We start from the raw sequence: 10,613 nt of genomic DNA, 5'->3' as shown, positions 1-10,613 counted from the left end.
TCTGTAACATCCAGCAGGAGGAGACTCCTCTGAAACATCCAGCAGCAGGAGACTCCTCTGTAACATCCAGCAGGAGACTCCTCTGTAACATCCAGCAGCAGGAGACTCCTCTGTAACATCCAGCAGGAGGAGACTCCTCTGTAACATCCAGCAGGAGGAGACTCCTCTGTAACATCCAGCAGGAGGAGACTCCTCTGTAACATCCAGCAGGAGGAGACTCCTCTGTAACATCCAGCAGCAGGAGACTCATCTGTAACATCCAGCAGGGAGACTCCTCTGTAACATCCAGCAGGAGGAGACTCCTCTGTAACATCCAGCAGGAGGAGACTCCTCTGTAACATCCAGCAGGAGACTCCTCTGTAACATCCAGCAGGAGGAGACTCCTCTGTAACATCCAGCAGCAGGAGACTCCTCTGTAACATCCAGCAGGAGACTCCTCTGTAACATCCAGCAGGAGACTCCTCTGTAACATCCAGCAGGAGACTCCTCTGTAACATCCAGCAGAGACTCCTCTGTAACATCCAGCAGGAGACTCCTCTGTAACATCCAGCAGGAGACTCCTCTGTAACATCCAGCAGGAGACTCCTCTGTAACATCTAGCAGGAGGAGACTCCTCTGTAACATCCAGCAGGAGGAGACTCCTCTGAAACATCCAGCAGCAGGAGACTCCTCTGTAACATCCAGCAGGAGGAGACTCCTCTGTAACATCCAGCAGGAGACTCCTCTGTAACATCCAGCAGGAGGAGACTCCTCTGTAACATTCAGCAGGAGACTCCTCTGTAACATCCAGCAGCAGGAGACTCCTCTGTAACATCCAGCAGGAGGAGACTCCTCTGTAACATTCAGCAGGAGACTCCTCTGTAACATCCAGCAGCAGGAGACTCCTCTGTAATATCCAGCAGCAGGAGACTCCTCTGTAACATCCAGCAGGAGGAGACTCCTCTGTAACATCCAGCAGGAGGAGACTCCTCTGTAACATCCAGCAGCAGGAGACTCCTCTGTAACATCCAGCAGCAGGAGACTCCTCTGTAACATCCAGCAGCAGGAGACTCCTCTGTAACATCTAGCAGGAGGAGACTCCTCTGTAACATCCAGCAGGAGGAGACTCCTCTGTAACATCCAGCAGGAGACTCCTCTGTAACATCCAGCAGGAGGAGACTCCTCTGTAACATCCAGCAGGAGGAGACTCCTCTGCAACATCCAGCAGGAGGAGACTCCTCTGTAACATCCAGCAGGAGGAGACTCCTCTGTAACATCCAGCAGCAGGAGACTCCTCTGTAACATCCAGCAGGAGGAGACTCCTCTGGTTGTATAGAAGTCTATGAGAAAATGTTTCTTCTTCTCTTCCTCTCTATTTCCTCAGTAACATTTTCCTGATGCGTTTATTTCTCAATCTGTAGTTTCAAGTCTTCATCACATGATGTTCATTTAGTAACTTATGGAAACATTTAGAGTAAAATAGAGGATAAAGCAGCGTCTCTTTAGGGCGGGGCTACCTGTGATTGACATCTTATATCTTTTATTCCCAGAGTTGTTGCTGTTTGTCTTTCACATTAACAGTGGATCTCTTACTCTGTAGCTCATGTTACAGCTGAATAAAAGATCCATATCCATATGGATATCCATACGGCTGCAGACTCGTCCCTCCATGTGTTTCCTGACCCAACATCAGGATCCCTTGGTACAGTGAATACCCATAATCCCTGCCACGTTACGAGACCCCACCTTCTGCCCCTCTCCGTCCCCGCTGCCTCCACAACGAGGCCGGTCCTAATGAACTTCTACATTTATGGACTGTGTTGTGCAACAGTTTAACTGGAAGAGGGAGTTTTCTGCTTCTCTTTTTGCTTACATAGCAAAACTTCACAGCAACTTCACAGGTTCATCGTCTTGACCTAAACGTGTGTGTGTGTGTGTGTGTGTGTGTGTGTGTGTGTGTGTGTGTGTGTGTGTGTGTGTGTGTGTGTGTGTTATGTGTGGATGCGTCACGAAACTTAACAGATTTGTATTTAAGACCAAATTAAAGGTTGAGTTGGAAGACGGCCGTGTTCCCAGCAAGGCGTGCGGAGGGGCCCTGGGCCCCCGTTTTATTCCCCTGCTTTAAGAAGAGTTTCTTTTTTTCTTATTTGTGCCGGTTTAGCGGTCGCAAAAGTCCCACAAACCTTTAGTGAGTAATATGGGTGGTGATGGCCTAGTGTTCTAGTGGTACGCCTTCCAAACAAAGCACAAGAAGGTTGCGAGTTCAATACCAGGCTGCCATGCGGGGGCCAGCCACGTAAAGCTGTAGAAGATATTTTCTTGTTCAAAAGCACTTAAAAAAAGAGAAGTTTCGAATCCCACCTAACCCAAACAAACTTCCCATATTTAATTCTGAATATTTTGTTACAGCATGTGTGCATAACACAAAACAATTACATTTCAAATCTTCAAACGTTTAAAGAGAAGTTTAATCACAGATTTTGCACAAATCATTTGTAACTAATTCATCTTCTCGGATGATAATATAAGAACTTATGATTCAAAGGTTAGACATTAATGCTACTTTTATTTGCTGCTTATGGTAATAGTTGCATTGAACTTAATAGTATTATAGTATAATAATAATAATAATAAAGATAATTATATTTTATAGAAGTTATACGTCACATAAAAGCAAAGAATTGAGAAACATCCTTTAAATAATTATGCTTATAAGATATCATTTCTAATTTCCAAATATGCCAGTTTTACTCATTAAGGAACAACACAATATGTTTATTGTACAGATGTGTGAGGTTACAGCTGAGCATATGAAAATAAATGTTTCCAAACAAATGAACAGTACAGAACTATACAGTATGCATATACAGTACACGGTGTATGCATAAACATAATTACAATATTAATGCTGAAACAATTTGCAATCAATATTCACTGGTCTTATTATGGGATGTTATGTTTGCTGCTGTAAACTGAATAACTTTAGTTTGTTGGACAAAACACAAATACTGATTGAAAACAATTGTTATTCTACAATTAGAAAAATCAATATCATAAAGGAGGCATAACCATCAGCCGTGCTCTCTCCAGGTGTCTTCGGCGCTGGCTCCACAGCCCACAGTATAGTCAGCCTCTGATGCCAGTGGCGGGCCTTCTGGAGAATAGGTTCTCCCTCAAATCCTCTATTTCCTGGAAGCTCCTGGCATAGTCCAGACATGTCAGCAGACTGTCTTTGCTTGGTCCTTGTGGGTTGAAGGTCCCACCTCTCTCCTCCTCTTCTACCTTCTTCATCAGGTAGATGGTGTAGCCAACATCATTTTCTAAGAGCCACCTGAACAGTTTCCCCTTGTACTTACCGAACTGCAGCACATACTCCCCCATCACCTCCAGTCGGTCTGACACATCCCCTTCCCGCTGAAGGACCACTGTGGGAGCAGTAGTCCTCACAAGCTCATGTCTCTGAGGGGAAGACTTGTCCTGAAGCCAAGGATTGTTTTTAATCCTCATGGCTCCATCTGAGGGGTCAGATGGAGCCTTCCTGAACGACACCATCATCCTTCCTGGGAAGAAGTTGATGGTCTTCTTCATTATCTCCTGTGCACAGAAAAACACAATGTAAATGATTTAATAATAACTACAAATGTAATCATATTGTTATATCAACAGAGTTATTCTTGTTAACATTTGATATTACAGATAGATATATTATTGTATTGCCATATCAACATGATTGATTCGAATTTGTTTTAGTGAGCTGGCTTAAAAAAAGAGGGACACACATCTTAAAGCCACTCACTCATAAAGCACTTGTACTAATTGATTGAACAACATAGTATAAAACAGGTAATATCCATACTAATAAAAAAATTATTAAAGAAAACATCAGAAAAGCATCAAGCAGACATGTAAGATAGATAGATGTGACAATTATTCCATATTCTTTTTGTCATAGAATTGAAACCACCATCTTACAAGACAAAAAAAAGACAATACTGCAGTATTTAGCCATTTAAAATATACAGTAGTAAGCAGTACTCACGTTAGTGAAACGGGGTGAAACAGCGCCCCCCAGCAGCGCCCCCCAGATCCCGCTTGTGGCCAAATATATATTACATCCGTAGTGATAAGAACTACCATAGAGAAAGAATGGTAGAAGTTAAGCTCTACTACTCCCGGCTCCCGCGCGGGGGCCAGCCGCGTATACATGGAATCGCAGTTTCGGGCTTCCGGTGGAATCGCAATGCATTCTGGGGTGGCAAGACTAGAAAAGTGAGCACCAACTCCACAAGCGCCGCCATATTGGATTTATTCTCTACGTGTTTACATTTTACTTACTGCTTATTCTTCAAGCGTGTTTACATTGTATTTGGCTAGTTGTTAGTGTGTAATCATCGCTCTTCTAGTTCTGGGATTTGGACACATTATGTGGTCAAAGGATGTTCAAACTGTGGGAGAAAGATAAATAAATGGGCAGAATCTCATTGTGAGCTTCACGATTGCAAAAATTGCGACTGCAAGCTTATTCTTCAAGCGTGTTGTAAACAAACCTACTGCTCTACAATGAGTTCTGAACTCCTTTCTTATGATGAGGTTCAGATGTGGAAAGTCGAAGTGGAATTGAAAGGTTTCAGGAACAGAACTGGAGCTTATTGCCAGGGTGTTTGCTGCATCAGAGACGGGCATTGAGGAGCAACCAACAGCTAACGAAAGACTTTCAATCACAGAAATAGAAAAGACGAAGCTTTTGGTTGTGTCGAGTGGCGTTTCAGTGCCTGATCCCTTGACATTGCAGGATGGCTGGGTCAATGAAAACAACAGCATGACTTCTTGGCCGCCGATATACCTCAGCGATATAACATTATGTTTAATGTCTGACCCCCCAGGGAACCATGTCGAGTTTCATAAACGAACTTTGAACGAATACAAAGAAGGCAAAGCATTTAGACTGTTTGACTCTGGCTGGTTGAAACAAATATCTTTCAATCCTCTCGCAGATTCTGAGTTTTGCTTTTTGAAAGCAAAATGTTCTCATTCAATGAAAGTTTCCCAATGCACTTGGAACTGAGAACCAAAGACAGGAAGTGAGAAAGTGTTTGTGGACATATTGTTTAGTAGAATATGCTTCATTTAAATAATAAGAGAAAAACTCAAACAAACAGATGAACAGAGGAAAGATGTGCAGCGTGAAGGAGCCGGCAGCTTCCCTCAGGCGCACACGACCAGGAGACGCTTGTTACCTAAACATTGAGCTGGAAGTCATTACTAAAGTGCTCCAACACATTCACGCACATGTGTCTGCTCGAGGCTATGAGGTGCAGGCGATGCTAAAGACGGGCGGAAGGAAGAATCCCTGAGCGGTGCAGAGGAGATGAAAGTGAAGAGTTAATGACAGAGAGACTGAAGGCCCCGTGTGGATCTGTGAGGGGTCTCTGGGAGCTGGCTGCGCGGGCCCTCCGGTGATGCCAGGAGCCACCGGCAAACATGTTTCTGTTTAGCTGACGGATCCCAGCAAGTTCTCAAAGCTGTGGGTGGGTCCACTGTACAGTCAGAGTCACTTCCACACTGTACAGGGATGTGGGGAGACGTTTGTTCCATAAAATCGTACGTTCCAAGTTAACAGCTGAGATCTGGCAGACTGGAACAAGAAACACCAGCAGTCAGATTTAAACCATGGACTGTATATAAGTAGTGTACGCTTTCTCCAAGACGACACCCACCGGTTAGTGGACCAGCATTTGGAATCCTTGAGTTTGACGTTTCGGGCAACAAACCCCGAACAAGACATTTGTAGGCGACCAAAATATTACAATTAACTTTTGATGAAGTGAAAACAAACTGTGAAAGTTGTAAGACGAAAACATGGAGAACACCGTGGTGACAAACTGTCAATCACAGGTAGCCCCGCCCTACAGAGATGCTGCTTTATCCTTTATTTTAAATGTTTCCATCAGTTACTAAATGAACATCATGTGTTGAAGAAGACTTGAAACTACAGACTGAGACATGAACTCATCAGGAAAATGTTACTGAGGAAATAAATCAAGAAGTAGAAACATTTTCTCATAGACTTCTACACAACCAGGACCGAGTGGTACTGAACCAGAATGACCTTTTAAAGTCTTGTGCAGCTTCAACCCTCTGTTCCCATCGACACTCACCGCCCCAAGTCCAGAATCACACCCTCCCTGTGCCAATATAAATAAATGACCCAGAAAGAGTTTGTTGACCTTTTCTATCGCCAGACACTCAGAGGTCTGCGAGCACCAACCGGCCTCTGAGAATAATATAATGAACGCTTTATTCAGGAGCCGGTTGGCCGACGTGGAAACTTCTCACTGGAGTCTGACTGGGTATCATGAGACAATGGGCACAGACCACAGCCCCCACCACCTCTCAGAGGAGCCGGACAGACTTTAGAGTTGTTGAACCCGTTTTTGTTTTTAGTCTCTTTTAGTCATTTTGTGTCTCTTTGTAGTCGTTTTGTGTCTCTTTGTAGTCGTTTTGTGTCTCTTTGTAGTCGTTTTATGTCTCTTTGTAGTCGTTTTGTGTCTCTTTGTAGTCGTTTTGTGTCTCTTTGTAGTCATTTTGTGTCTCTTTGTAGTCGTTTTGTGTCTCTTTGTAGTCGTTTTGTGTCTCTTGGTAGTCACTTTGTAGTCATTTTGTGTCTCTTTGTAGTCATTGTGTCTCTTTGTAGTCGTTTTGTGTTTCTGTGTAGTCACTTTGTGTCTCTTTGTAGTCGTTTTGTGTCTCTTTGTAGTCGTTTTGTGTCTTTTTGTAGTCGTTTTGTGTCTCTTTGTAGTCGTTTTGTGTCTCTTTGTAGTCATTTTGTGTCTCTTGGTAGTCACTTTGTGTCTCTTTGTAGTTGTTTTGTGTCTCTTTGTAGTCATTTTGTGTCTCTTTGTAGTCACTTTTGGCGTAGAGGGGCAGAAACTGGGGGTCTCCTAACGGCAGGGACGCAGGTATTTACTGTTAAAGGGATCTGAAATTGCAGGTTGATCTGATCTCATACAGCCACAGAGGACTAAACATGTTGGACAGCAATAACATCAACAACTCAAACTAATAAAAACAAAAACAAAAGCACAATCACAGATGTGTTTACATGGACGTCTGTGTAACTGATCGGATCATGAGGCCGGTGGGCAGGATGCAGGAGGTTGTGTCCAAAACTGTATCAATGCATCTAATTCAACACAGACGCTGCACTGATGCTGCTCCGTATGATGGAGTTTATGGAAGAACTTCAGTAACCCCACATGGAACATGCTCCTCTAATGTGAACAGAAGTTTTTATCAGTCGCATGGTGGCAGCAGCAGAAGAAGCCGTGAACACAACATTTATATATTATCACCGTGTTACCTGTATGTGGTGAACTAAGAGTTGCTTATTTCCCGTCTTTGTGTTTGTGTCCACCTGATGAATGTGATCTCAAATAAGATTGTGCAATATGAATATTTCCTATGTGCAATAGCTGTCGATTTATTACAGTTTGTTTTTACGGTTTACTTATTTATTATTTATCTCCCTTTAGTTACATAGCTGTGGGACTAACGAAGGATCATCTAATCCAAAAACTTAAACACATAATGATGGAACATTTCCTTCCAGGATTATTAAAGGTTTATCTTTAAAACTACCACTGGGGGGGTGCCAAAGTGGAGAATTTCTTATTCTATACATGGTGGCTTTAATTAAAGAATAGTGTGTTATTGACTTACGCAGTTAATTATATTGCTTATTATTATTATTATTATTATTATTATTATTATTATTAATAATAATTTATTAATTTGTTTATGTATATTTTTATATTTTAACCTTTTTTAATTATTATTATTTATTTTATTTGTATTTTTTTAGCAGCAGTTGCTTCTGATGTGTCTCATACATGAACAGTTATGTTTAGTTATCTGAGCCTGAAATCAACAGGAGAACGTTCCACACAGTACAGCAGGAAACGGTCTCCGCTCCACTTCCTGTAGTAAATGAAAGAACTGCATGATGAGAAATAGAAATAGATAAACAGGAAGGAATTACAGTCGGGATCAACTTAAACATTTAAGCAAACAAAACAACAAAGAACAGTTCATCACTGAGTCTTTCAGCAGCTTCCTTCACTTCAGGGCAGGAAGTGCAGCTTCGTGTTCTCACACTGAACAACAGCGGGCAGATTTATTTATTTGTATTTACTCACAAACACTAAAGAAGATTCTAGTTTCTCGTGCTGGAGGAAGAATTCAGATCCTCTTCTGCAGTAAAAGTACGAACAGTACTCTGTAAAAGGTACAAGTTAAAGTCCTGCATTGAAAATAATACTTCAGTAAAGGAATCAGGAAAACGTAGTTAAAGTATTCAAAGGATAAAAATGTCTAATTTATGAACTAATTGTTTTGGTTTGTTCTGTTTGGGAGTTAAATTTATAACAAAACATAATAAAAAATAAAACTCTTCATGAAGTTTGTGTGCAGAAATCTGAATCTGTAAAGTAAATAAAGCTGTCAGATTAATGTCGTGGAGTAAAATACAAGAACCTTTACTTTGTAAAGTACTTCAGTAAATGTATAAACTTGATAAAACAGCAGCAGAACTCCAAACACTGGCAGGCAGAGCTGGCTATCATAGCGTCGCTGTTATTATACAATCAATGTTTTGTGGAAAGTTTTGTAAGATTGTTAAAGAATTTGTGGTTTTCTGTTTTTATAAACATTTGACTCTCTGACACTGAATTCTTCCCACAGTCCTGCACACGTGATCATGCACCCAGAGGCCACCTGGGAGAGCTGCAGGTAACTCCATGTGAACTCCATGCATGCATACAGTGCTAAAGTAATGCACACACACACACACACACACACACACACACACACACACACACACACACACACACACGCACACACACAGCAGATCCCTGTAGAACATGTGTTTCTTTAATAGAAAGTGTGTTAATGCCCGAGCACACTCAGCAATCATTCTTGGAAAGGTTTCTGTTTGCAGAACAGTAATCGCAGTAATCTCTTCATTTCCCTCTCCACTACATGCAGCTTGTTTCTTTAGCCTCTCTGACAAGGAAGTAAAAACAACACTTCGTCTCATCACGTCGACAGTTGTCTGCCTGGTTTCTGTTTTCCTCAATATGCAGATAATTTATGGAAGTTAAGGAGAGACATAGACGTAACCAGAGTAACATTTACTAACAGACGTCAGCTGACACTTCATTACTCACATTAACACAATTATATTTTCTATTACAAGTTTTCTGAAGTGTTATATTTAAATATGTAAATCATCTTATTAAAGATGTGCTGATGTGCTCCATGCATCTACTGAGCTGAACATGAGCTGTGAGTGACATGTGATCAAAGCCCTCTGCACAAAGCTTCAGAATATAGAGGAATGAAAGCCCCGCCCCTCCGAGTGTCGCTGGTTGATGACGACAGAGCTAGCTTCACAGCGCTGTTGTTTAAACCGAAGATCTAATTTACTCCTGAAACAAGCCGTCGGCAGGTGAAGCTCCAGGTGAGACCACACTAACATGTTGCTGGAGGTGTGAACGAGTCTTTCTTCTTCTTCGCTTGTTTTAATTCGCTTGTGTGTGTTACATTTAATCGCGTGTTGTAGTTTCAGTGTGTGTGTTTACAAACAGTCTCAGAGTCAGCAGCGACTCATGCGGTGTGTTTACAGTGTTGGGTTAGTGTTTAGATCCTTTACTGAAGAAGAAGAACTAATACCACACTGTGGAAATACTGTAGTACAAGAACTGCATTCAACCTTTCTCAAAGACATGTATCAGCAAAAAGTACTTAAAGTAAAAGTAGTGATTGTGCAGTAAATGTTTTATATTATATCTGATGTTCCTGCTGCATTAATGTGTGTGTTACATGTTCCTGTTATATTAATGTGTGTGTTACATGTTCCTGCTACATTAATGTGTATGTTACATGTTCCTGTTATATTAATGTGTGTGTTACATGTTCCTGTTATATTAATGTGTATGTGTGTTACATGTTCCTGTTGCATTAATGTGTGTGTTACATGTTCCTGTTACATTAATGTGTGAGTTACATGTTCCTGTTACATTAATGTGTGTGTTACATGTTCCTGTTGCATTAATGTGTGTGTTACATGTTCCTGTTACATTAATGTGTGTGTTACATGTTCCTGTTACATTAATGTGTGTGTTACATGTTCCTGTTACATTAATGTGTGTGTTACATGTTCCTGTTACATTAATGTGTGTGTTACATGTTCCTGTTGCATTAATGTGTGTGTTGCATGTTCCTGTTGCATTAATGTGTGTGTTACATGTTCCTGTTACATTAATGTGTGTGTTACATGTTCCTGTTACATTAGTGTGTTACATGTTCCTGTTGCATTAATGTGTGTGTTACATGTTCCTGCTACATTAATGTGTGTGTTACATGTTCCTGCTACATTAATGTGTGTGTTACATGTTCCTGTTGCATTAATGTGTGTGTTACATGTTCCTGTTGCATTAATGTGTGTGTTACATGTTCCTGTTGCATTAATGTGTGTGTTACATGTTCCTGTTGCATTAATGTGTGTGTTACATGTTCCTGTTGCATTAATGTGTGTGTTACATGTTCCTGTTACATTAATGTGTGTGTTACATGTT

The 10,613-nt window shown here is 41.3% G+C and overlaps 1 protein-coding gene across 1 annotated transcript in view; it reads left to right on the top strand.

Moving 5' to 3' along the window:
* The first annotated feature begins 9,373 nt into the window (after nucleotides 1–9,373).
* xrcc4 (X-ray repair complementing defective repair in Chinese hamster cells 4) overlaps nucleotides 9,374–10,613 on the top strand; it is a 32,897-nt gene continuing 31,657 nt past the window's right edge. Inside the window, exon 1 of the mRNA XM_029445220.1 lies at nucleotides 9,374–9,496. The gene's annotated coding sequence lies outside the window, so the exon portion shown is untranslated. The remainder of the gene's footprint in view (nucleotides 9,497–10,613) is intronic.

The sequence above is a fragment of the Cottoperca gobio genome, chromosome 12 (assembly GCF_900634415.1).
Source record: "Cottoperca gobio chromosome 12, fCotGob3.1, whole genome shotgun sequence".
Lineage (NCBI taxonomy): Eukaryota > Metazoa > Chordata > Actinopteri > Perciformes > Bovichtidae > Cottoperca > Cottoperca gobio.
Note: the sequence above shows the minus strand (reverse complement) of the source record. Positions and strands in the feature narration are given on the sequence as shown.